Source organism: Gorilla gorilla, chromosome 5, assembly GCF_029281585.2.
Source record: "Gorilla gorilla gorilla isolate KB3781 chromosome 5, NHGRI_mGorGor1-v2.1_pri, whole genome shotgun sequence".
Taxonomy (NCBI): domain Eukaryota; kingdom Metazoa; phylum Chordata; class Mammalia; order Primates; family Hominidae; genus Gorilla; species Gorilla gorilla.
In genome coordinates, this window is record NC_073229.2 from 48728784 (window position 1) to 48734465 (window position 5682).

The following is a 5682-nucleotide window of genomic DNA, read 5'->3' on the forward strand; positions in this document are numbered from 1 at the left end:
GGACACCGTGGAGTGGATCACAGAGGAAGCCACCAAGGAGGCCACGGCAGGACAAGATGGCTGTGGCCATAGATTGAGTATCAAAACATATTATGGGTGGGAGGGGGTCACGGAGGAGAAAAAAATAATGATCATGAAATAATTAAAATGGAGCATAGGAAGGTTCCCAGGATGTGATCCATGGAGATGGACATGGACTAGGTCAAGAAAAGAACCAGCAAAAGGACCACAGAGACTTTGACTGGCTTGGAGGGGACTTCAAGTCAAAGCTTCTGTGAGTTTTTCCTGAGTCTCAGCCTCTGTTGTGGGGAGTCACGACAACCACCCTCAGGACATCTTCTCTCCCATTTCCTGCCACATCAGGGTCAACGTTTCTCATCCCTGTGTTTCCTCATGGTGCTATAAATATTACCAAGACATGTCTAAGAAACAAAAGCACATAATGAATGTATTAGCAGGGCCACACACGTATTAGTTTTCCTGTTTGTTCTTTCAGTTTTTTTTTTTTTTTTGAGTGCTTATTATGTAACAATCACTATCCCAGGAGCCTTTAAATACGTCATCATTTGGCTGGATGTGGTGGCTCACGCCTGTAATCCCAGCACTTTGGGAGGCCAATGCGGGTGGATCACTTGAGGTCAGGAGTTCGAGACCAGCCTGGCCAACATGGTGAAACCCTGTCTCTACTAAATAAATACAAAAATCAGCCAGGCGTGGTGGCGAGTGCCTATAATCCCAGCTACTCGGGATGCTGAGGCAGGAGAATCGGTTGAATCTGGGAGGTGGAGGTTGCAGTGAGCCGAGATTGTGCCACTGCACTCCAGCCTGGGCGACAGAGGAAGACTCTGTCTCAAAAAAAAAAAAAAAGGTCATCATTTAATCCTCAGAAAATATCTTGGTGACCTTGAGGTAGGCAAAGATACTTAGATACTTAAGCGAGACACAAAAAGCACTAGCTATTAAAAGAAAGTGTGATGATTTGGACTTCATTAAAGCCTAGTATCAGCATATACCTTTAAGAGGTATATTCTTAATTATAAAAGGAAAGTCAAAGATGGGAGAAGATATTGCAACACATATAGCTAACAAACGACTCATATCCAGAATGCAGAAAGAGCTACAATAAGAAAAAGATGATGCAATTTTAAAGTGGGCAAAATATTTGATAAATAGTTAGCAAAAGAGGATATCAAAACAGCCGGTGAACATTTGAAAAGGTACCCAATATCACTGCTTATCAGAACTGGAATGTAAAACCGCAATGAGATACCACTACATACACACACTGTAATGACTAGCATTTGAAAGACTGCCAGTACCAAGTATTGGAAAGAACATTGAACAACTGGAACTCTCACACATTGTTAGTGGGAGTGTAAATTGATACAATTATCTTGGGAAAATGTTTGGCAATGCTAAAATTAAACACATACCCTATGACTCGGTACTTCCACTCCTGAGAGTAAATATCCAGCAGAAATGAATACCTGTGTCCACCAAAAGACATGTACCACGCCAGCTTCATTCATACCACTGCAGGGTGGAAATTTAACCCCAAAGTACACTAACATTAGAACGGGTAAGTAAATTGTGACATATTCATGCAGTGGAATGCTACCCAGTAGTGAAAAAAAAAAAAAACCCTATGAAATCACACAATAACATTAATGAATCTCATAGTGTTGAGTAAAAGAAGTCAAAACAAAAGTGTACCTACTGTATAATTCCATTCACATGCAGTTCAAGGACATGTGACATTAACTTGTTGTAATAAAGGTCAGAGTTGAGGATGCCTTTGGGGGAAAAGGCTGACCGGGAGAAGGCATGAGAAAGCCTTCTTGCAGGGGCAGACAGGGGAAGCTGAGAATGTTCTGTATATGATCTGGGTGGTGATTACAAGGGTGTATAGATATGTAAAACTTCATTAAAATGTGCACACGAGATCTGTGCACTTTATGGTATGTAAGTTATGTCTCAATTTGAAAAATGAAAAAGATATTCTGAGGCTATTTTCTCAGCGTATTATGATTTCCTTGGTCAGAGAATGTGGTTGGAGACACATGATGATAAATGAGGCATTTGGTAAGCCCAAAGACAGTGGTGCTGCAGGAAGCATTGTGTGCAAGGGAGGCAAGCAGCTATTTTCAATGAGGACAAATCACCTCTCTCTTTAGGTTGAAAGAGGTCTGATATAATTAATCTGCCATTCTCTCTGGAGAATGGTGCCACATAACGGGGCCAACACTGATCTCTGCTGTTAGCAGTTGAGGCACTCAGCCATGGATTATCTGTCCAGCTTGGCCTTGGTGAGGGGAAGGCCAGCTCACTGAGCCTTACATACGCTTCATCCCTGCCAGCCTGTCTGCTTTGCCCATGTCCCTGCTGAGCGAGCACTAGAGCAGCTGGAAAAAGAGATTGACTGACGTCTGCAGAATGGATCACTTGGTCAACCTCATCATGGAAGATTTCCTCTGTAGTGAATGCCCATTGGTGAACAGTCACATGGGATGCACATACTCTCACCATCTGTGCCCTTCCCAAGAGACTCGTCCACCTTCCTCTTTCCCGGACTTCCTTGTCATCAATTCACCATGTCTTTCCTCACCCTGAGTTATCTAGCCAAACTGTTAGCCACTGCCTATTGATCAGGGTTAACTGTAACTGGTCATCTCTTTGCCCAGGCAAAGTAAACAAAGCAGATGCATTCTTTACAATTCGGATCACTGGGAGAATTTTCCTTCCCCAGTGTCCTGCAGGGCTGCCCTGAGTGGGGTGGTAATGCTGCAGCAGCCTGCTCTCTGTGGTGTTAGAATAGCATGCAGAACCACCCACACACCAGAGGAAACCAAATCTTTCCTTTCTCAGTCAACTAGACATAGGAAACCCTTCATGTGACTGTGATTATGGAGAGAGAGGTTAGGAATGTAGCTGGAGATGCCACTGGAGTTACAGCTGCCTACTCATGCCTCTTACTTGTGCCTTGAGGAACTAACTCAGCCAAATTCACAGGCACCACTTCCATTCAAGGAGGTGAGCACTGCTAAGTATGCCCAGTCTAGTGTGGTGGTGCAGACAACACCCAGTTCATAAAGGGCAGCTCATGTTCCATGAACCCTTGCATGTTGAGGACCCAAGATCAAGTCAGATGCTAGGATGTGGAAGAGGGCTTGCTTTTGCTCCGAAGCTCTGGGGACTTGTGCCGTGGCTCTTCTACTAGCTACCCAGTATCTCCACACAGCTTTCTGATGTACCACAGACATTTTAGGCAACATTGGATCTATTCAGCAATGTCTCAAGCAGCCTTATGGCCTTGCTTTGGTTCCCACTTGAAAGTGGGGAATTATGCGCGGACGGAGCCTAGAGATGAACTTGGAGTAAGATGTTATTTATGCTCTTTTTTTTTCTTTCTTTCTTTTTTTTTTGAGATGGAGTCTTGCTCTGTCGCCCAGGTTGCAATAGTGGCACGATCTTGGCTCACTGCAACCTCCGCCTCCCGCCTCCCGGGTTCAAGCGATTCTCCTGTCTCAACCTCTTGAGTAGATGGGACTACAGGCGCCTGCCACCATGCCTGGCTAATTTTCGTATATTTAGTAGAGCCAGGTTTTTACCTTGTTGGTCAGGCTGGTCTCAAACTTCTGACCTCAAGTAATCCACCTGCCTTGGCCCCACAAAGTGCTAGGATTGCAGGCATGAACCACTGTGCCCAGCCACGTCATTTATGTTCTGACCCCCATAAGCTCCACCCTGACTTGTAGATCGCAATGGTGTCTTGTATGTTACCCTAAAGGTTTGGGTGTTTTCATTTCCCCATTGCACTGTCACGATGATAAATGGCTGAGATTCCTATTGAAAGCTAGGAGGAAGATTCGCGGCACATCCTGGTGGTGGTGGTGGATCTTGCTGCCTTCCCTTCATTTCTAGGTCTGTGAACAGGTTCGGGCCTGGGAATTAGGTGAGAGTCTGTGGCAACTCAAGTCAGCTCTCTGTTCAACCACCTGGATATTTTCACTTATATAGATCAAGTAAGATTTTAGTGGTTAATTGATTAATGATTAATTAGCCGTAGCCAAAGAGCCCTGATTACAGCTCTGGTTGTGATGCCCACATCGATAATCATGCCTGTCTTGTCTCTGGAGGGAAAGCCCTACCACCCACCTACTGTTTCCTGAAGATTCCACCATGCCCACTGAAATCAGGAAGCTCATTTCAATGGTCAGATCATCCACCATTGCATTTAGCAAAGAGCTGCTACAGAGCTTTTCAACGATCTGGTTCTCTCCCTTCTAATGCCTTGATGAAGACAGTTTCAATGGAACCTTCTGGGAGGACGTAATGAAGGAGTGGGTGAGCAAGTTGCACATATCAAATCCATTCCAACATAACTCTCTTCCTAAGTCTTTTGATTTTTTTCTTCCGCTTATACTAATGAAATACTGGGATCTCAACTTTATTTAGTGTAGGCCACCACTAAGTCCACATTTCAAGCAACCGAGAGAACTATTAGGGCAACTCACACCTACTTGAGCTAATGTTTTGAATCTAGAACATGTGATAAGTTCACCCATGTATTTGTTTTCTATCAGTGATAACTTACTACAAATGCAGCAGCTTAAACCAACACCCATTTATCAGACCACAGTTCTATGAGGCGGGTCTGGGGCCAGCATGACTGGCTCCTTTGCTCCGTCTCACAGGTTAAAATGAAGGTGTTAGTTGAGCTGCATCCTCATCTGGAGGCTGGCATCTCTTTCAAGCTCACGTGGTTGTGGCAGAGTCCAGTTCCTTGTGTTTAGAGTTGAGGCCCCTGTTTCCTTGCTCACTGTCATCTATGGTTGTTTTCAGCCCCTAGATCTGACTCAGCGCATGGAGCTGGAGGCCATGAGAGGCATTGTAATAGGGCCTGTGGTAGGCAGAATAACAGCCCCTCAAAAACATCCACGTTTTAATTCCCAGAACCTGGAAATATGTTACTTTATATGGCAAAAGGGACTCTGCATGCATGATCGCATTAAGGATCTTGTAATGGGGAGATTATCCTGGATTATCTGTATGGGCCCAATGTGATCACAAAGGTCCTTATAAGAGGGAGATGAGAGGCCGGGCGCAGTGACTCACACCTGTAATCTCAGCACTTAGGGAGGCTGAGGAGGGTAGATCACGAGGTCAGGAGTTCGAGACCAGCCTGGTCAAGATGATGAAACCCCCGTCTCTACTAAAAATACAAAATGTAGCCGGGTGTAGTGGTGGGTGCCTGTAATCCCAGCCACTCAGGGGGCTGAGGCAGGAGAATGGCTTGAACCCAGGAGGTGGAGGTTGCAGTGAGCCAAGATTGCGCCACTGCACTCTAGCCTGGGCGACAGGGCAAGACTCCATCTCAAAAAAAAAAAAAAAAAAAAAAGAGGGAGACAGGAGTCAGAGTCAGAGAGATTTGAAGATGCTGCGATGCAAGCTTTGAAGATGGAAGAAGGGGCCACAAACCAAGGAGTGCTGGAAGCCTCTAGCGGTGGAAAAGGTGAGTAAACAGATTCTTCTCTAGAGCCTCCAGAAGGACCACAGACCAGCTGACACCTTGACTTTAGCCCAGTAAAACCTATTTTAAACTTCCGATCTCCAGAACTGCAAGATAATATATTTGTGCTATCTTCAGCCTGAATTTGTGGTAATTTGTCATGCGGCAATAAG